The sequence below is a fragment of the Manacus candei genome, unplaced genomic scaffold (assembly GCF_025592945.1).
Source record: "Manacus candei isolate 608988 ecotype Guabito, Panama unplaced genomic scaffold, ASM2559294v1 h1tg000018l, whole genome shotgun sequence".
In the NCBI taxonomy this organism is placed as follows: domain Eukaryota; kingdom Metazoa; phylum Chordata; class Aves; order Passeriformes; family Pipridae; genus Manacus; species Manacus candei.
This window is the reverse complement of record NW_026138066.1, coordinates 5,310,627-5,331,873: the sequence shown is the minus strand read 5'-3', so window position 1 is coordinate 5,331,873 and position 21,247 is coordinate 5,310,627. Positions and strand designations below refer to the sequence as shown.

At 43.7% G+C, this 21,247-nt stretch overlaps 1 protein-coding gene across 9 annotated transcripts in view; it reads right to left on the bottom strand.

Moving 5' to 3' along the window:
• TCF20 (transcription factor 20) overlaps window positions 1-21,247 on the bottom strand; it is a 130,597-nt gene that overhangs the window by 53,472 nt on the left and 55,878 nt on the right. For 2 of the 9 annotated variants that reach the window (XM_051784118.1, XM_051784123.1), the window contains exon 1: window positions 12,423-12,603. The exons of 5 other annotated variants lie outside the window; for them this stretch is intronic. The gene's annotated coding sequence lies outside the window, so the exon portion shown is untranslated. Of the gene's footprint in view, window positions 1-9,207; window positions 10,321-12,422; window positions 12,604-21,247 lie in introns of those variants that run through there. 2 more of the 9 variants (XM_051784122.1, XM_051784120.1) reach the window with 2 other exon arrangements.

The window sequence follows — 21,247 nt, the reverse complement described above, 5'->3', positions numbered from 1 at the left end:
CTAGTGCTATGAAAACATGTATTTCTAGAAATATAACTAATGAACAAAGTTCAGCAGAATTTTGGCTAATTGTATATATCTGATTTTATTATTATGCCATTGGTTCTCAGTCTCAATCAACAGCACAGATGCACTTAAATAGCTTTCAAAACTCCAACAACCACTTGCTGAAAGTTATCCATCTACATTTTTAACAGACACTGCTGTTTTACCAAGAACTTATGCAAATCAGTCAGATTCTATTTTATGTCAAAGATTAAAACAACAGTTCTGGTTTCACATACAGAGTGAGTCCTCTATAGTCCAGCTTAAGAGGTCCAGCCTCTCTATGGTGTTAACACAGCCATTCAGGCTGCCAAGTCAGATCAGTGAACTGATATGGTCGAGAAAATTCTGCCAGGGAGAACAGCCACTTCTGACCTGACAGATCCATTCACTGTATCATTACACAAACATCTGTACCAGCAAAACGGACACAGCAGGAACTGCTTAAGTGGCATGGCTACTGAAGGGCACTTGAAATCAGAAGTTCATATTTAAAAGGCTCTTCATCTTTACACAGTAGTCAAACAACCCTTCCCAACATCAAAATGAAATAATACTGAAACTTCAGCTCCTCATTTTTTTTCTCCAAGCTGCAAATCAGCTGATTGCACATCCTAACCCACTTCATTAGTCCTCTGAAAAGTTTCACAACTCATTATGTGCCTCTTATTGGAAATTCACCTGTGTCCATTCCTCCAATGTCTCCAAACAGCTAAACATCATGTCTGCTTTGGCAATACAGCAAAATCTGAGCAACCACTTCAAGGACAACTTCTGATCTGCTCTTCACCTCCTCAGACATGCGAGACTGGAGGTTCAGCAAAGACATCACAACTCTCACTAAACCTTCACCTTTTAGTTACAAAACTGAAGACAGTGAAAAGGAGAAGTCAATTATTATTTGCAAGAGGAAAGCAGAAAAGTGTGAGCAGGTTTCCAGGTTCTATCTGCCCAAGTTCCCACTTTCAGTGCAGAAATTTAGCCAGTACCAAAAATACTCAGAACTATACAGCAGTTAAACACACACCCCCCAAAAAAAACAACTCCACCTAAAAAAACCCTAACACATAACTTTTAAGCAACTTTTATAATTTATTCATAAAGTTGCTATGTAGCAACCCCTGCCTTTAAAGTCCTAAATGCATTATATCTTCAAACTATGACAAGTTGCTAAGATGAATACGTGTAAGGGTCATATTAAACATTACCTGTAATACACGTCCTTCTTTTCTATTCAATGTAGCCTATACAATTAAATTTTTTTATTCTTTTTTTGCAATGCCTGGTGTAATGAACCTGTAACTAAGACTCCCAGGAACTCCTCAAGGCAGATGAAGTACATTGACACAAAATCTCTATCAGTTACATGCAAGTATTATTACAATACAGGCTATGCACTGTATATAAGATATATATCCATTGATTAGGATATAACTATTGTCAAGGATAATACCACCTAGTTACATTATAGGAAATAACATTAAAAACAGGTAGAAATATAATCTTGATGTACTTAAACTAACAAATTAAAGAATTACTGTCCATTTGCAGAAAAGCTGTACTCAAAAATTTATGTCCTCCAAAGCTCTTACAGACAGTTTTTGTTCCTTTAAGATAACACAAGGAATTTAGCTTTAGCACTTTCAATTTTCACTAGCCAAGGTTATCATTCTTCCTATGAATTCAGCACTTCATCTCCCTAAATCAACGCAGATTTAAGAGCAATTTGGGTGTGGAAGGTCTGCAAATACTACTGCTGTGGCACACTTAAGAACAGAATAGTCAAGGCCATATCATGTTTACTGATAAAAGAGTTTGAGAAAAGGCTTCTCTCTAACATAGGAACTGGTTGAACTGCCCTCAAAAAAAAAAAAATTCCAAGCATTTGTAAGATTTTCACACTAGAGGAACAACAACTTTTCCTTCAGTAACACTTCTGCTTGTCTCCTACAACCTATGTCCTCTAAATGTCACTTTGCTCATTTCTCCATACTTTAGATTCCACAGCATCTGCCTCATGATGAAGCCAAAAGCTGAAGCAGACCCATTCCTCCAGTAAGTGTTGTCTCCTGAGACTAACGGGGAGAGACTAAGACTACAGCCACAGTTACATGGATTCAGGAGAAACAATTCTGATTAATACAAAATAGCTTCATAAATTTAAGAAAGTCAACAGAGAGATTACTTCAGAGGCAGGACTATTTGAAGGAGTTCTTCCCCCTTCCTATCTATCTGCCCATCCCCACCCCTGCAGGTTTTCTTTGAATTTTTCAGATTGGACCAGTTTCCTGAACCATCCCATGATGCATTTCCTCTGCAGTTACACTGGCATAACCAAGAGACAGATGACAGAGAGGAGGCAGCATACTGCAGTGTTGGAGTAAACAGTTAAGAACTCCTGAGGTTTATACTTAGCCTTGGCCTAAAGCACTTTTATTGGTTCCCTCTCACCAGCTCCCCCACTGAGTCAATGAAAACCTTCCAGAAGCAATCTTTCCACATCAACTTTATGCATATAAAGTGATTAAACTTCTAACACATCTCAGTTAAACGTCTGAAATTCTATGGTATAAACTCAAGCCACTGTAACCAACAAACAAGACACTGTACCTTGTCACTCTGAATCGCACACACTTAACTCCAGGCTTCTGAGTCCTGCTGCCACAGCCAAAGGCAGGGGGAATGACAGCGGCACTCAGACCACGCCACAGGCACAAAATTAACTTAAATGTGCATAAGCAGTTCAGAGAAATTAACAACCTACAACTAGAGATCTCATAACCAGGGTTTAAAGCTTTCTCCTTCCCCAAAGGATTTCTCTATCACCACAGTGATAGTGTCAGGCAGCCTTTGAGGCTGGAGAGCTGACGGACAAAGCTTCCACAGCATGTATTCCATCTCGTATCCTAGAGCATATATCCTGAGGGAAGTCAGCAATAGAAAGCAACGAGGAGGGATGAATCCAGCACCAGAGAAGAAAGAACACCTCTGTAAATACAGATTAGTGGAGGATAACAAAGACACTGCACTCTGAGCATAATTTTTGGAAATGCTAGAGTTACTATTTCAAAATAAGACAGAGGGAGCTTAGATGGTCCACTACTCTGAGAGTCAGCCCCATTGGTCTCTTAAGAGTTCCTGCAGCCATTCATTCTGTATCCAGGGAGGAGAGAAAAAACAAACCCAGAAGACTCTACTTTTTCTTTCTGCACCCTGCCTCCCCTCATGAGCGGGTTAAATAAAGAGGGACAATTAACATTAACCATACAGGATGGATTACATAGAATCATTTCATAATGCTAATGTACTCCTAGAGTTCTATCACAGGAGAAGAAAGGCAAGATGTTCTTTTCTCCCTTGCTCTAAAACATACCAACTTTCTAAGAAAAACTGAAATTTGCTACCTTGTTTCAGCTAGAAAGATGCAATAAAGTGACTTCCACCTTGAGAATTTTTCCTGATTTAATTCTTTAAGTCTTGTTAATCAACTGAGCTAAAGGATCTTACTCCGCTTATTTCAGAAGGCCAATGAACACACAGAGCCAATCATGACAAACTTCATGAGTAAACACAGACCAACAAAGTCTTTATAAACACTACAGTTCTATGGACAAACAAGTAAGTTTATTTCCCAAATCCTCCTCCCATCCACTTTTAGGGAGATCCTAAAAGGAAGCTGTTTCTCATTGAGCTAAGAGATTTGCTTTCTCTGGTGAGCTTGACCCAGGTTCACTCAAGTTTTCTTTTTCCACCAACTCTGACAGGGTTTTGACTAGGCTATAGAGTATACATATAATTAACCTCTTCTCCTCCCCTTGCTATTTTCAGCAGCTGTATTATATATATACCCCCCTTTGGTTTTCCACAAATTCCATCTTTCAAACATGTAACAAGCTGTATTTCTGTAAGCCAAAAAGACAAGGAAACAAACAAAACGAACACATGACAAGTTAAATTTCTGTATCATAATCGCAGGATACTACCATCATTCAAAAAAAAGCATGTACTCAACTGAGCAATTCCCAAGAAAGAACACAGTTTTGTCTCTGAAAACTGGAATATGAGAAGGTATCTAAAGACATCCAGATGAGGTGCAAGATATCAAATGTAGAAAAGTACCCAAAGCAAAATGAAAAAAGACCAGCAGGCAAGAGTCACCACCCTGCTCCCCAAACCGCAGTAAACTTGATGTTGACTGAAGTCAGAAGTGTAGAGATGGAGGACACCACACTGCAGCGGACACCCCCACCTCATCCCCAAAACTAATGCCCTACCACAGCTGGCAATCAAATGATTCTGCAGCAGAGTTCTCTTTATGCACTCTCACAGTAAATGGGATGAGATGTTTCTCCATGGAAATGCAGTGATTTGGATGGAGGGGGGTAAGGATAGCACAGATCAGTTTTTTCATGCAAAATAAACAGCGTCACTTTGGAGAATTCTAAATTATGCTCCTGCTACTTCCACTCTCCAACAGTACAGAAGAGAACCTGCCACTCACTCAGCAACGCCCTGCAATACAATCTGCTACCTCCTTCTGTAACAATTTTCCTCATTTCATTTACTGCCTGCTAAGTATCTATTACATTTATCTGTATCTATTATACTTAGCAAGACCTATCTAAAAGACCATTTTTATGTAGCAATATGCACAAGGTACAGTCAGGACCAAGAACCTCAGAAAATCAGATGTACACAACATTTCATGCAAATATGTTGGAGAAGGAGAAGAAGGGAAACCTCTCCACCCTCATACACATGAAATGAAACAGGGAAAACCTGCAGCAGCAAACCAAAATTTACACCATATGACAGAACACCGTTAACTACATTCTTTTTTCTTCAAATGCAAAATGAGAAACAAGAGGGAAAGACACTGTTATATGGAATCACAGAATCATTTAGGTTGGAAAAGACATTTAAGATTATCAAGTCCAACCCCTACCCATCCACTGCCAAGGCCACCACGAAAGCATGTCCCTAAGCACGTCCCTAAGCATGACATCTACATGTCTATACCTCCAGGAACAGTGACTGTCATTTCACTGGGCAACCTGTCCAAATGTTTGACAACTTCTTCAGTGAAGAAATATTTCTTAATATCCACTTTAAACCTCCCCTGTAGCAATTTGAGTCCGTTTCCTCTTGTCTTATTGCTTGTTACTCCACTTGGAAGAAGAAACAGAACCCCACCTTGCTACAGCCTCCTTTCAGGTAGCTGTAGAGAGTGAAATGGTCTCTCCCGAGCCTCCTTTTCTCCAGGCTAAACACTCCCAAGTCCCTGAGCTGCTCCTCATAAGACTTTTGCTCCAGACCCTTCACCAGCTCCACTGCCCTTCTCTGGACACGTTCCAACACCTCCATGTCTTTCTTCTAGTGAGGGGCCCAAAACTGAACACAGGATTCAAGGTGTGGCCTCACCAGTGTACAGGGCTGGCTACACTGTATTTGACACAAGCCAGGAGGATGTCATTGGCCTTCTAGGCACACAGCCGGCTCATGTTCAGCTGCTGTCAACCAGTGCCCCCCGGATCCTTTTCCACTGGAATGCTTTCCAGCCACTGCGCTCCAAGCCTGTAGTGCTGCATGCGGCTGTTGTGACCCAAGTGCAGGATCTGGCACTTGGCCTTGTAGAACCTCATATCACTGGCCTTGGTCCTTCAATCCAGGCTGTACAAAACCCTCTGCAGAGCTTCTTACCCTCCAGCAGATCAACACTCCCACCCAGCTTAGTGTTGTCTGCAAACTGACTGAGGGTACATCCCATCGATCCCCTTACCCAGATCATCGATAAAGACATTAAACGGGGCTGGCACAGCACTGAGCCCTGGGGAACACCACCTGTGACCGACCACCACCCGGATGTAACTCCATTCCCCACCACTCTCCAGACTGACCATCCAGTAAGTTTTTTTAACCCACAAACAGGGCACCCATTGAAGCCAGGAGCAGCCAGTTTCTCCAGGGGTGAAACAGTATCAAAAGCTTTGCTAAGGTCCAGGAAGAAAATATCCACATTTTCCCTCATTCACTAAGCAGGTCACCCTGTCATAGGAGATCAGGTTGGTCAAGCAGGACCTGCCTTTCCTAAACCCATGCTGACTGGGCCTGACTGCCTGGTTGTCCCATACATGCCATGTAATGACACTCAAGATCTGTTCCAAACCTTCCCCAGCATGGAAGTCAGGCTGACAAGCCTGTAGTTCCCTGGATCCTCCTTCCAGCCCTTCTTGCAAACGGGCATCACATTTGCCAACTTCCAGTCAAATGGGACTTCCCTGGGTAGCCAGCACTGCTGGTAAATGATGGGAAGAGGCCTGGTGAGCTCTTCTGCCAGCTCAATCAGTACCCTTGGGTAGATCCCATCTGGCCCTACAGACTTGAGTGTTTTTAAGTGGTGTAGCATGTTGCTAACCATTCCCCCTTGGATTATGGGGGCTTCATTCCTCTCCCCACCCCTGTCTTCCAGCTCAGGGGGATGGATATCTGGAGAACAACTGGTCTTACTGTTAAAGACTAAGCCAAAAAGGCATTAAGCATCTCCATCTTTCCTCATCCTTTGTCACTGTGTTTCCCCCCCACATTCAATAAAAGATGGAGATTCCCCTTGGCTCTCCTTTTGTTGCTACTGTATTTATAAAAACATTTTTAATTGTCTTTCATGGCAGATTAAATAGCCAGGTTAAGTTGCAGTTGGGTTTTGATCCTTCTAATTTTCTCTCTGTGTAATCTCACAACATCCTTGCAGTCCTTCTGAGTTGCCTGCCCCTTCTTCCTAAGGTCATAACTCCATGAGTTTTTTCTCCACAAGTACCAGCCAAAGCTCTGTTTAGCCAGACCAGTCTTCTGCCCTGCTGGTTCATCTTTCAGCACATGGGGACAGTTCGCTCCTGCATCTTTAAGATTTCCGTCTTGAAGAATGTCCAGCCTTCCTTGGACTCTTTTGCCCTTCAGGAGTGCCTCCCAAGGGACTCTGTCAACCAGGCTCCTAAACAAGCCAGAGTCTCTGCTCTCTGGAAGTCCAAGGTGGCAGTTCTGCTGAGTCCCCTCCCTTACTTCTCCAAGAACTCAAAACTATCATTTTGTGATTGCTGTGCCCAGGATGGCCTCCAACCATCACACCACCCACCAGTGCTTCTCTGTTCACAGACAACAGGTCCAGCAGCTGCCTTCCCTAGTTGTCTCCCTCACCAGCTGTGTCAGATGTTATTTGCCCCACACTCCAGGAACCTCCTAGACTGTTTCTGCCCTGTTGTTTTGTATTTCCAGCAGACAGCATAATGCTGATCACACGGCATTCCCTACATTTATCATATAACCATTTGTGTTAATTTTAAAAAGTCGCATATAGCACTCCCATTATTCCAGAACGTCTACTCATAGAAAACACTGCTGGACTAATCAAATCTCATGGAAATTCAAGTGTATCCAGGCATTTGACCACAGGTAACAGCAAAGTGAAGATACCGTATTGGAGGCTGTTTAACAACATTTCATGATGGTGTACGATGGTTTATTCCTGTTCTGGCAAATGTGACAGTGCATATTTTTCTTTCAGCTAATAAGTTTTAGGTATGTTTTTAACAGTCATTAATGATGCTGTATATGGACACAAGCCATTCAGCCAGCTCTGCTAATACCAAGTCTTCAGATCAGTTAAAAGCTATCAACAACAGTTTGCAGCACATAATACAGGAAGAATGATATGAACAATACTTCCAATAAACTGTTCTATGGCTTCTAGCATAGTGGCTCCCCATACAATTTCTAGATACATACTGAGCTCTTATCAGAGCTCATCAGAGGGTTCTGTTTATGATTTGCAATTTACTAGCAATTAGATGACTGAGTTCATATCAGTAAAATACTACAAAATAAATCATCATATTCCAGCACTGAATACACAATGATTCCGTACAGTTATTGGTATGAACACAGATATCCTGCGTGCTTGCAGTGAAGAGGTGGGGGGGAAAGTAATTTTCCTAGCTTTTTTGTATTTGTTGCCTCACAATGCAGGCAAGAAATAATAGGTTTCTTAAATGGAGAGCAGATCAAATCTCAAAGGGACTCAAGTCAGGGTTCTCCCACAAAGAACCTGGTAACATTTCTTCTACTCTTCTAATATCATCACAGGTTACAAACACAAAGAACGCTGGAAAAACCACCTGCGTATTCAGTCTCCAGGCTGAGCTGATAAGAAGATGGTTGCACTTTTATCTACCAATTCTTAACTCTGTTCTTGAGGAATCACTGGGTAAGAGGCAGGAAAAACCAGAAATCTTACTGCAACATGACTGCTCTTTTGTATCCAGGTGAAAACTGAAAGTTTGACTGCTTGTGCTGTGGTTCACAAGCGCAGCACAAACAAGTTCAATAGGTAAAATTCAGTTCTCACATTTTTTGTCTTCAAAGGCAAATAGGCAGCATATCACAAGACTCTAGAACACCTAGAGCTGATCTTATCCTCCAGCAAGGCTAAACAGAATCCACTTTTGATTACATGTCAGCCTTAACTTTCAAGTCTTTGGATGTAGCTTTTTATTTTTCCCCTCTCCTTTTTTTAAAGAGAAAGGAAACGCATGTACATGCATAATGAAGAACATATTTTGCTTTTCCAAGTGTCCCCAAACAAATCAATACCTATCTTAGTGGTAATCAGTAGTGGAAAGGCTCAGCTGAACTAACCAAGGAGTGGTGTAGGTAGACACTAGTGTGACACTGATGTACCAGCAGTGCTGTACACAGCTAAGACATCTCCCATTTTTCCAGTTCAGTCAAGACTAAAGTCTACTCAAAACCTGTAAGGAAGGAGACACGAGTCATGGGAATAACTGAACCAACTTTTGTTTCTTTTTTTTTTTTTAATAAGAAAAGTTTGATAGAAACAGAATTGCACATCAAGATTCCACTACAGGAACAGCCTCTTCTGCATAATTTTAGACAAGTATAAACCTCTGCTTACACTATGTTTGTGTTCTCTATCAGTAACACTAAACAGCTTCTACAATTAAGAAAATTCTGCATAGCATATCAACACTATTAAAAGGGGTTTTAAATACTTAAGACAGCCTTTATTTTTTATTTCAAAAGTCCAAAAGCTAAACCAGAAAGCAAAACATTATTTTGAGAGCAATCTCACCAAGAGTCAATAAAAACCACCTTTTGCTATCAGAGAGCAGTTTAATTTCTTGAATGGGAAGAGTTGGTTGGTCTCAGTCCAGTCTTCATCAACAAATCAGCACATTAGTTGGCTCTTCAAGACAGGAAAGATTATGTACAACAATTTCTGGAGGCCAACCACAAGATTAAGTAACACAAATTCTCACACGGCCAGTTACGGTACACACTGAAGCCTGAGACGCCAGCACTGCCAAAAACGTTACTAAATCTTTTGAAGTTAAAAAATCTCAGGTTCCCAAAACATTAGCCTAATACCCTTCATAAGTACAAAACATAACTGAACAGAGTATTAAAAAATAAACGTATCTTTTAATTAAAAAGCTATCCCACCCAAACAGAGATCTGCCATACCCTGTGTCAAAAGGCAAGATATGCACAGCCAGCTATAAACTCTTAAATACACCCTTATCTAAAATTACAGGGAATCCAAGCAAGCAGCATAAAACTGCTCCAGCTTATTACATATTATGCCCTCACTCCAGAGAGAAACCTGCCAAGCTGGTAGACTAGCAACAGGAACTGTGCAATACAGCTCCTACGGAGGGACCCTTCCAAGAGCGGCACTGCTGCCATTTTGCTGTGCTTCATGGGTGGTTTAGTTAAACATGACCTAAAAAGGAAGGGAGAGACGGACTATGCAATGATTTTCTTTTTAACTTTGTACCAAGAGCCCAAAAGGTCATCTTTGCACACATTTCCACGGGAAGTCGGAAAGGGGGAAAATCTCAAACCCTACACATTTCGCTTTGTCCCACAGGCTTTATACATGTACGAATTATAGGCAAAAACCATACTAAGAAGTAAAAAGCATCTTTTTACTTACACCTTTTTAAGTCTTTAAATTTAATCTGAGTATCCCTTAAAATACAGTAAATAGGTTAATACCTCCCCATTTCTTCCACTAAAGATTAAGGAAGCCTCTTCTGACAATAAAAGGTCTCCTTTAAAATACACAAATAAGTTTTCTGTTTCATTTGAAAAACCTTTAGTTGTTATTTATGCATTACAGAAACAGATTTTCTCCTTTAACAAAAATTCATTTCCAGCCTTTTTAATGGAGCATTAGTAACAAAGAAAAGGAACAACAACAAAAACAAAATTCCTGACCTCCTGTTAAAGTTGCTAATAACAAATCTGCTCCTATTTCTTTTCACATAGGGAACCATGATTAACCTGCTCCAGGCTGCAAAGGTATATTAAACTATACATTTCAGCAAAAATGCATGTTTCATCAATCCCAAAGCCTCTGAAACCTGATTTAGTGGTCAAAGCTCAAAATCGTGTCAAAACACATAAAATTCTAGTAGAAAGGATGCTAAGAGACTTAAAGCTAAGTAGTCTGAAGAATACCAAACCTGTAAGAAGATCTAAAGACCTCCCACCAGATGTTTAAGTCTAATATTACAAAGTCCAAAAGCTATCCCAAAACTATAAGCATTAAAAGAGTAGAGTAGCAAGTCATATATTTTATATAAAAGGTGTTGTCATACTCCCACTCAGAAGGCATAGTAGCTTGCCTGCTAATTTAACCAGAACATTCAAAAATATCCATTTCATGTACCAACAATTTACAGAAATGAGGCAATACTATTCTCCTCTCCTTGTAATATTAACAAAGTTTAAGAGACAGATGACTAAACTAATAAATATCTCTTTCCTTTTTTTAATAGTAATTCTTTCTGCAGCATGTTAATGCAGCTGCCTTTTTATATGCCAACTGAATCTAATGCAGAGACAACCGATGAAATAATACAGCTTCAAACAACTCAATTTAAAGTGAACAAATAAATATGAAACTCTATTTAAAGATGTAGATTTAAGGGAAAAAAAAAAACCAAAACACTTCAGCCAAATGGAACTTCATAAACAACAATACTAAAAACTATTTATCACATACACTTAACCAAATGGACTTGGTTATGCTACGTGATACTCATCTCTAAGCCTCAAAAAACAAAGTTATCTTACCAAAAAGCAGCCTAAACAACAGATGAAAGAAATCAGCTCTTCTTGAATTAAGTTCAGCCAACGTGCTACAAACCTAAGGCTGCTGTATCTCCATCATCCAGTCACTTTATTGTTCTACAAAGTCTGGGTATAGAGGTGATCCAACTGCTCCATGCACACCTACTGGTCAGGAAGCATGTTAAAAATCAAACGCTCCAAAGAATTACCCATGGACGCATCAACAGATGGCAACAAGCGACACAGACGTGAATAGCTTTCAAAATGCTAACCCAAACACAGAAAGCTCTGAAACTCAATCCCCTCACAGGTGTACCTCTTATTTTTCTTTTGTTTTCAAAGGAGGACTTAACCCAAACTGGAATGGTAAAGGAAATAATGCTGCAGTTTAATCAATCTGCCTGCCCTTTTAATGTAGGGGGAACGTTATGGAAAAGACAGTATACACAAGAAATAAAGGATTCTGGTGGTGCCAAATCTACTCACATAGACAATCGCTTGTTGATTCACACGCAAACGTGCTCTTATTTGCAACTTAATAACAGAGTCCCAGAGCCATTACACAGCTCTGATACATAGGTTAAAACACTTGGGTTACATAACTTTCTCTTAAGTCTTCCCCCAAGGTAAGGAAAAATAACTTCCAACTGCAGTCCTAAACACAACTTGTAGCAAAGTAAGCAGCATTAACAAAAGACAATCTGATCCTCTGGGTAGCCCAAACACAGTTATATCCTGATTATCTCTTCAGATGAACAACGCTGCACTGAGCCTCCACAAAGCAGAAAAGCGCTGCGAACCTTAAACATTCCCAAAACAGCCCGTCCACCTACTGCAACTGGAGCACATGGTGCATCCATCCCCTCCAACAGTTTTAATCGTTTATCCCTTGAGCAGAAGCACCAATTCCCACAAAAACTTCACAATTCTTGCACAAGACCACTCTTCCGGGGCAGGAAAACAGGTGGGCACCTCACCACACAACACGAGGGCCTCTCTGAACACACGTAAACAAACAGTTTTTTCTTTAAAGAAAAAGGGGGAGGTGAAGAAGGATAAACTTCCCAAGAGCCCTTTCACAAGCCCTCCTCGTACCCTGCGCTCACCCAACTCACGGATGAGCCCTCACATGCCCAGGGAGCCCCGGCCTCCCCCGCCAGGAGCCGCGCTCCCTTCCGAGGCCTCCCGCACACACCGACCCAGCCCGTGCGAGCGCGGTCACCCCTTACCTGAGACCCCCCCCCCCCCCCGCCGCCGTGCTCGGCGCCCCCGCCGCGGCGGGCGGGGCGGGGGCGGCTCAGCAGCGGGGGCAGCGGGCCCGGGTGTGGGTGCGGGGGCCGGGCGGGGGCGCGGGGGCGTCCGGCCCCATCGTGCTCCCTCACCCGCACCTCACACACACAGGAAATAACACGGGGTCACCTGACCCCCGCCAGCCAATGGCGGCGCCCGATGGCGGTGCCAGCGCGCGCGCCAGCGGGAACGGCGGCGCGAGGCGGCGGGTCCGGGCCGGGCGCGGGAGGGATGGGAGCGCGAGGGAGGGGAGGGGGAGCGACGCGTGCGCGCGCGCCCCCGCGTGCAGGGACGTGCCTGCGCGCGCGGCGGCGGCGGGCGCGAGAAAGCCGCCGCCCCTCCCACCACCACGCGCCCGCTTAAAGGGGCCGCGCGCCACACTTTCCCCCCCTCCCCCTTCCCGCGCGCCGGGAGCACGTGGGCGAGGCGCGCCTGGCGCGCGTGCCGCCCGCCCCCGCCCCTGCGGCGGCACCGGGACACGCCCGGCCCGGCCCGGCCGCGCTCCGCCTGCGCGGGGAGGCACCGCTCCCCTCTCCTCATCAGCACTGCCCTCCCGCCCCCAAGCTAGTTCAGGAACAGGCTCTGGTCCGTTTGTTCGCTTCTCCCCGCACGGCAGCGGTGGCCGGGCTCGGAGGGCTCCTGCCAGGGGGCTGGGAAGCCGCTCCACCGGCGCGGAGCCCTAGAGCACCCTCCGAGCCGGCGGTCAGGCCGCACACCCGGGCTCGGCGGCCCCCGAACCAGAGGTGCCTCAGCGGAGCCGCGGGGAGCTCTGTACACAACATGGAGGCGGCGGGGCCCGGGCTCTCCTGCCCCCGCAGTGCCCCGCCAGCCCCGCACCGCCCGGGCCACCGCCAGCCCTCCCTCCGAGCGCCCTCCCGGCCTTGCTTTTGGGAGCCTGGTGGGTCCAGCTGCACTTCCTTGCTGGGGAAACGATTAAGCCTTTTTCAGATTCATTACTTTTTGGGGTTAAGGGTGAGGGGGCAAGGAGACTGGTGGAGGGGGCAGCTTAAGAGCAAAGATGCAGCACCTGTCAAATCATCACCTCCTTCACTTAAGCCTGCATGCCAGCAAAGGAAGCTCTATATGACACTACAGTTTCCTCCATCTGCCACTGAGAGCATTTCACGTGAAAATGCAGGAGGAGGCTGGCAGCCTGTGAAGCTCCAAGTGCTGGGCAGGGAAAGCTCAAGCATCATTTAAAACTCGCTTTGCGAGGAACTTTACTGAGCAGATACGGACAGTTTCAATAAGTGCTTTGTTTCCCAGATCCTCAGCAAGCGGTATTCTGAGAGAAGGCCCCTGCTCATAGCTCATCCAAAAAGCAATGAACTGCTGAGGACTGTTGTAAGCACAGCCAGTTGACAACTTCACTGATGGCTCCTCCACAGGTGACTTGCTTTTTATGAAAAATAAATACGAACCACCGCATCTTGTACCATGTGTTATCTGTCAAAAATAATTCGGAGGCTGGCTGGAATTCCATCTAGATAGGGCTGCAATGATGCCAGTAGTCTGGGGAAAACAACCAGAGCAGACAACAATTACACGTGCTTCTACCATGTGTCTTTCAAGTTAAGAATTCGTGGATGTCAGGGACTCCGAGCTGCTGGCCAGGCAATTGTGCATCAGGATTATCCAGGAAAGACTTGCCTGCTCCTTTTTGGACTCAACAGGCAATGGCTCCTTTCAGAGGGAAGTCTACTGCTGTTATCTATGCCTTATCTCCTTCCGATGAAATTACTGTGACGCGCTCCACAGCAGCTCCCTGGGAATTGCAGTTGGAGCACACAGGCACTGCCCTGTTGCTCCCGCAGCGCAGCACACCCCTGCTCTCCTTAACACTGGCCGCCCATTTGCATGTAGTATTTAAGGCTCGGTGCTTCGCTCGCGGGAGGCGGAGGTCATCGCTTCCTTTGCCTGGAGAAGAGGCTCCGACAGCACATTCCCTGTGACAAGCCGCGAGGTTGCTGTAGTAGGAAACAGCTTTAATCTTGTTGACTGCCATGGCATGCGAAGAGCTTGGTTAGAGCAGCATTCCCCCTGGGGATCCCGGACTGTGATAAAAGCTGTAATGGGGTGGGGGAACTCGATAAGGTTTTTATAATTTGATTTTCCATTATCTGTTTTCTGATTTTGAAGTGAAGCATCAATTGAGGTCGATCCTTTATGTAGATTTATAAGGTAGGAGTGCTTGGAGTGCTCCAACTTAAGTTAAACTTAAACTTACCTTAAGGTAAAATCCTTTGGTATATACAAAACCGCGAGAGCACAGCTTATCTAGATAAGCTTGTTATTTTTCACTTAATGTCCAAAATGAAGTTGCAGCATAAATAGCAAAAGTTTTGTAAAATGCTCAAAAAAGTGCTATAAAACTACAAGGACAGTGAACATTCATTAATTGAAATATTTTTCAAAGGACCAAAAATAAGTGAATTAGCATACTTAAATACCTAGATCTCTAGCCTGGTGCACAGCAGCATTCCACATCTCCACTAATGATTATTTTATAGGCGTTACAGGGGAAATACAGCACAAGTTGCTCAATATTTACAAGCTCAAAAGTACACGGCTGATTTTAAAGGATGAAATGAAGTTTTAAAAGAAATCGTGCTATAAATTACAGGCAAATTCATACTATTGTCAGCTGTTGCAGTACAGTAGACATCACTGGTAATAGAGAGGGTCAATAAAAGTGCAGAATGAAAACAAAGCTATCAAAACTGTATTAGTTAAATATCACGCAAGCATAGACGCCATATCCTTTGCAGCTTTCAAAGTGATCCATCAGGCTTCAATATACAGCCCCACTGAGCTTAATGGATAATTTCATTCTCTCAGAAACTAATTTTTGGCTGTCTGCAGACTTCGGATGAAAAACCACTGTCATTAGTACACCTTGTTCACATCACCAAGTTTTTCTTAGCCACTGAACGTTTCATTTTCTTTTCAGAAGGAAAAAATTCAACCTTCTGACTTGGCCATTCAGTGACAACTTGACCACCATCAGTTACAAAAAAAAAAAATTATAAATAAAACATTATTAGGACAAATGAAGAAAGTAACCCCATCATACTACCAGGGCTTCAATTCTGCAAACACACTATCAAGAGTGGGAATCCAACACTCATGCAAGCTTTTCTGCTTCAGGGTAAAGTCATCAGTAGCATCTATAAGCTCTTAAAGCAACTTATAAGTAAATCACCCTTCAATTCTGAAAAGAAAAAAAAAACCAGAGATTTAAGGCCAAAAATGATTACTTACAAAAAAAAAAAAAACAAACCTTAAAGCATCAATTTTACAATCAACACAACGAACTAAACAGGTTTGCACGTAATTTCCAGCAAATACATTCCATCATCAGAGAGTAAGTGCTGTAAATTTAGCCGATGCACTACACTACAGTCAAAAGAAAGACTGAAGTCTCTGCTTTTAGTGCAAGAAAATCAGCTCAGCCATAATTGTACAGAGCCACTATGGTACTACCACAACAGAAATCTTCCAAATCCTGCCCATTTCCTCCCAGAAACCCTTCCTGCCACCTCCTAATCAGAATGCTTTTGAGGACAGAGGCACAGACAAGGCAGAGACAGGCAGGAAAAGGGCCTCAAGACTTGGCACCCTCCTCTATGGTGGGTGGGAGATTCTGAGCAAAATAAAGCCCCCTAAGTAGCCCTCAGGGTTAGTGCCATTGCTCCTACCAGTGCTGCTGTCAGTGCACACATGCAAGCAATGTTGACACTCCTACTGCACATGAATTCTGCAATGGCTAAAAGCAAATGTTTTTCCCTGTTATGCCTTAAAGTAAGTGAGGCTTACCTTGCACAGCCCCTTCTCCCCACTCTCCCAGATCCCAGGGAAAAAAGGTCTTTCTGACCCCGAGAGGACTGACAAATGGAGATGGAGAGTCTCCCTCTGTCTTTGAGGTCACCACTTCTGATCTAGCCGTAATTCAGTAATTACTCAGTTCGTATGGCTCTCCAGAAGCATACATTAGCAGCTTGGAGGGGAAACAGAAGTATGACACCATTCCTGACCTCAGCCACCTCTCATCTCCACAAACCCTCTGAGCTCCCTCTGCCTGGAAGGGGGGAGGACAGTAAGTGATGCAGCGAACAAATTTGCAGGTAGTGTATGTGGGAAAGGCTCTGAGCGCCCCAGTGTTTGCTAGAGGAAAGATGATTTCTGAATGCAGCTGGTGGGGTCCTCTGAGAGATTTCTTCTGCTTTACAAAAGGTTTCATTGCTAATGAAAAGCACTGAACCAGCAGCACCAGGAAGGTGAAGTGTCCGCCGAGTCAGGCATGCAGATTTCACAGACGTGGCACCTGTCCCTTCAAGATATTACCCTTATCCTAAGCCCTTCCCCTGTTACACAATTTCATGTCATGCACAGGCTCACCACTGCACTTTTATGGCTTTCATCTAGAGGCCTTTAGATGCTACGGGAATGGGCACTGAAGACAGAGAATACAAAACACGACAGCAAGATCAGGCACCTACAGGTCACGCAACCAGGGACTGAAACTTATATTCACGGTGGGACAACTACATCTTTAAGCAAGTGTAAAGCAAGGGCAGCTCGCCTGTTTCTCTTTCTCCAAGAAAGACATCAGCATGGCTGCATTCATTAACATTTCCTACCTCTCTTCCTACCTAGCCCCAGGATTTCCCATACCTTCCTCCTATTTCTTTTATACTTCCTTCAGACAAAAAGTGTTATATCTGACCCTACACAAGGGAGAAGAGAAGCAGTACCAGATGTCTCCCAAGGAACTGCGACAAAGACAGGGAGGGCTCTCATTCATTCACCGATATTGAACTTTTCTCCTTAAGACTGCCAAAGGATCTGTGTGCTTGCTGGAAAGTATTTTGGACAAGCACAGATTCTCAACATACTGACTGTCATGTTTTGGTTGCATCACTTGGAAGCGGCTCTCCTCCAGACACTAGAACCATCTCCATAAGCCAAGGTGTTAAGTCCTACCACTCCATTCCTGCAACAGAGCAACAACTGGATTGAAAGACTTTGGAGCATCTCAAAGGAAGGAAAATCATAGCAGGAGAAAAATTAACACACCCATATGAGAGACAATTCTGCTCTGTCTTTGAATACTGCAGCACTTCTGTCCTCTCATCTTCCCGTTACAAAGAGCTGATTCATGAAAATAGGATCTTTGTACCTTAAGACCTGCTCTGCTTCTTCTGCTTCTTCCTTTTACCTCCTGCCAAAAAGCTGCTTCTGGCAGAACAGAATTAGTTGCTGTGGAAGTGATTGTGATGCTGTGGACAAAAGAATCTGACTGCAGCAGAAAAAGCTAGAAACAACAGCAGCTGAACTTTTGAGGAAAAGCTGATTGCATTTCCATGCAGATGCCCAAAGTAATGAAGGTGGAAATAAAAACAGAAAGCCATACAAATATGATTCCCCAGCAAGACTGTCTCCGACAAGGCAGAAAAGACCATCAATAAATCTTCATTATCTGAATTGCTAAGCATATCTAAATAAAAGTAGAAATTCAAATATTAGAACTGCCTTGCCTGAACATGTTTTACAGAAAGGGATTTTTGTTTTCTTTTACTTCTGGTGGCCTTTTACAGAGGTTTCATTTGCTGGGGTGTTTTTTTATTGCCCACAGGGAAGTGGGAATTTCTGGGCTTAACAAGCCTAAATCCCCATGACATATAGTTCCAAATTTTTAGAAGCAACTAAGATTTTCATTCTTACTTTGCTCCCTGTTGGCTTCCTCCCTGATGCATGCAATAGCTGTTTGGAATCTCAGCTGTGACAACAGAAGAGGAAAAAAAGGTCCCTGAAGAAATGGCGTTAGTTCTTCCAGTCACCTTGCTGCTACCGTGCTTCATAATTCAAGCACATGAAACAGCAAATAAGAAGGGCTTGCAGCAGCAAGAGGCAAAAGCAGAAGGCATCAGACTGGACAAAAACCAAGAAAGTCTTCTATGTTCATCTGGTAAGAAGGCTGTATTTCTATTGGGTAGTAGAAACCTAAGGGTCCACTAAAGATAGACGTTGCATGAAATCTCATTAACTTCTTGTCATATAAACCAACTTCTGCTTTTTTTGGTCACATATAGTGACGTTCTCTGGTCCTGATTCATCTGAGAAGATTGGTTTATTAAAAATATTTTTAAAGTTCCACCACAGTTTACTTATATCTCCTATTGCTGATAGAACATGAGGAAAAACCCTACTTCAAACACAACCACTTTAATTACTTTGGATCTCATTAAAATATATTCAATGCTCAAACACCATAATTCTACATTTCAAAAGATGTTCATGTCTTATTTTAGTGCCCTGAATTACTTTAAAGTCACACTCAAATCCAAGTCGGGATAGGGCACATGAGAACATACAGAACTTACAACTTTAAACACAACGTATTCAACTATTTATGAGCACTACTGACACATTTGGGGTGGGGGAAAGTAGTGTATTTTCATTCATATCACCTAACCTAAGTGATGAAAATGCTTTAAAAGCTATTAGGTAACAGAGAGCTGCCCTGGGTTAAGCAAGTAGTATTTAATTTTGTAAAGACTGGACAGACCTATCTTTAGAGAGTCCAAGCCATGCAGAAAAATCTTAAGTAACTTGCTTCTGTTTCAGGATTCCAGGACATTTGCCCAGAGAGGTGATTAGGACGGAGGGCCCCCCCTTTAACTTTTCTGTAAACGTGCTCTGACTAATTAGACCTAAACAAAATACTGTTGGTTTCATCAGGGCTCTGAAAATAAGGTCAGCACTACTTCTTAGAACATCACCAGTGAGCACAGAAGCAAGAACAGGTGCCTCAGCAAGCATAGTTCATGTCAACCTACCAACTCAATGTGTTTCCACTGGTTTTAGCAATTTTTAGAAACAGCCCAAACCCACAGATAAGAACACAAGCCATCCCAACATGAACGCTTTCACTGAGGAGCAGCAGCACTGGGCAGAGGGGGGCTGCAGTCCTCCCCCTGATAACCCTGGCTGAACCCAGGTCTAATGAAGGGACACTGGTTACATTGGTGGAGAGAAAGCATTTCACCGGGGTGAAGCCTCACATCCCCTGGGGAACCTGCCCACAGCCCAGGGATCCCCCCATCAGGGCCAAGCCTCTCCACAGCAGGGAGCATGGCATGAGAGAAGGGATGACTACTCTTTGAAACTAGCAACTGTTACAGTGTGATTCATGCCACAGGCTGAAGATCAAGGTGTCGGCTTACGCCTAATATTGACGAAAAAGGGTAGTCACTCTATTTATAATCAGCTAGCATTTATCTCATCTCGAGAAACAGTAATTCAGCAGCTAGCCTTAAGTGATATGTAGGGGATTTCCTTAACAATCCTTTTCATTGAGACAGAAGTTTAAAAAAAAAAAAAAAGAAAGAATGAAAAAAGCAGTGGTGGTTATAAGAAAGGGAATATTTTAACAGAAACAGGGAGGGGGGTTGGGCAGAGAGGGCAACTAATTAACGCTTTCAGCTCGTTCCCCTTCACCACTGCCTGGAAATTCTTTTCTGATATATGCATTGCCTGCCTAGGGCTTTTTAAGAGACCCTTGCACATCCTCACTGATTACTTCCCCTACTCGGGGAGACAAACTGTCCTTTACCCTAAATGCTTTTATCCTCTTGATGAGGTCTCTTACCCAGCTGGATCCTGCTTCTTTCTCCCACTACAATCTCTGAGCCTGAGAGAAGACACCTGGGGACCTTCCACTTTGCTTAGGAAAGGGATTTAATCCTTTCATATCCTAGCATGGGGCTGAAGTGATGCATGCCTCCCCCCTGCCTGAACACCAGTGGTTACAGTCCTGGGCGATGGATGTCCCCATGTCCCCAGACGAAGAGAAATCAAAGGAAAGGGTTTTCTCCACTGTTTTCTGCTCTTTCAGGAGTCATTTAAAAGCAGGTGTAGATAAAGAACTGAGGAAAGCCCCATAGGGGACAATCCTGCCATACCCAGACAAAATAATGAGGCTTAAAATCTCTTCTGTATCTAATCTTAGCTAAATCACATCCCTGATGTCCTCTGCCCTCAGTTTCACAGGGTGCATTTTCCTCCTCGCCCCCCACCTTCCAGACTCATAGGCAGTGTCCCTCCAGTCCCACTCAGACACCCCCACTTCTGCCCTCCCTGGGGCCAGAGGTCCAAAGGAGGAAACCTCAATGGCTCTTTTGACTTAAACCTCCAAGGGGAATGCAGGGTGATTCCAGGTTTCATTTCCCAGACAAGCCAACAGACAGTACTCAGTGCAGACAAGGATTTTTATCTTCAAAGTCCTTTACAAACTTACTTCCCCTCTGAGAGAAGAAAGAAGGGGGAAAAATCCCTAAGCATCACCATTGTGATGGAACAGAGATGCAAATAACCCTAAAAGTTCTTTCATGCCGGAGCAGAGGCAGAGGAGTCCTGCGGTGCAGCAGTGCTTTGGGTTTGGGGTTGTTTGTGGCGGCGTTTTTGGCTTTTACACCAAAGCCCTGGATTTGAATCCTATTTCACATCACTACGGGTAGGACAGAGGCTCTTAAGTTGTGGCCAACAGCTCCCTTCTCCGAGGGTCGTGGAGCTGGGAGTCTGAGAAGCAGGCGGCAGTACGTGGGTGTCTTCCAAGAATACACTTGCCTGTTCAGACTGCAAAAGTGCTGCACAATTAATTATACATCTGTGCTACAAAAGATCAGGTTTATAACTGCAGGGGGTGCTATTCATCAGCCTTGAAACGTATTGGCAGAGGACAGCCAGGGTCCAGTAGCTGAAA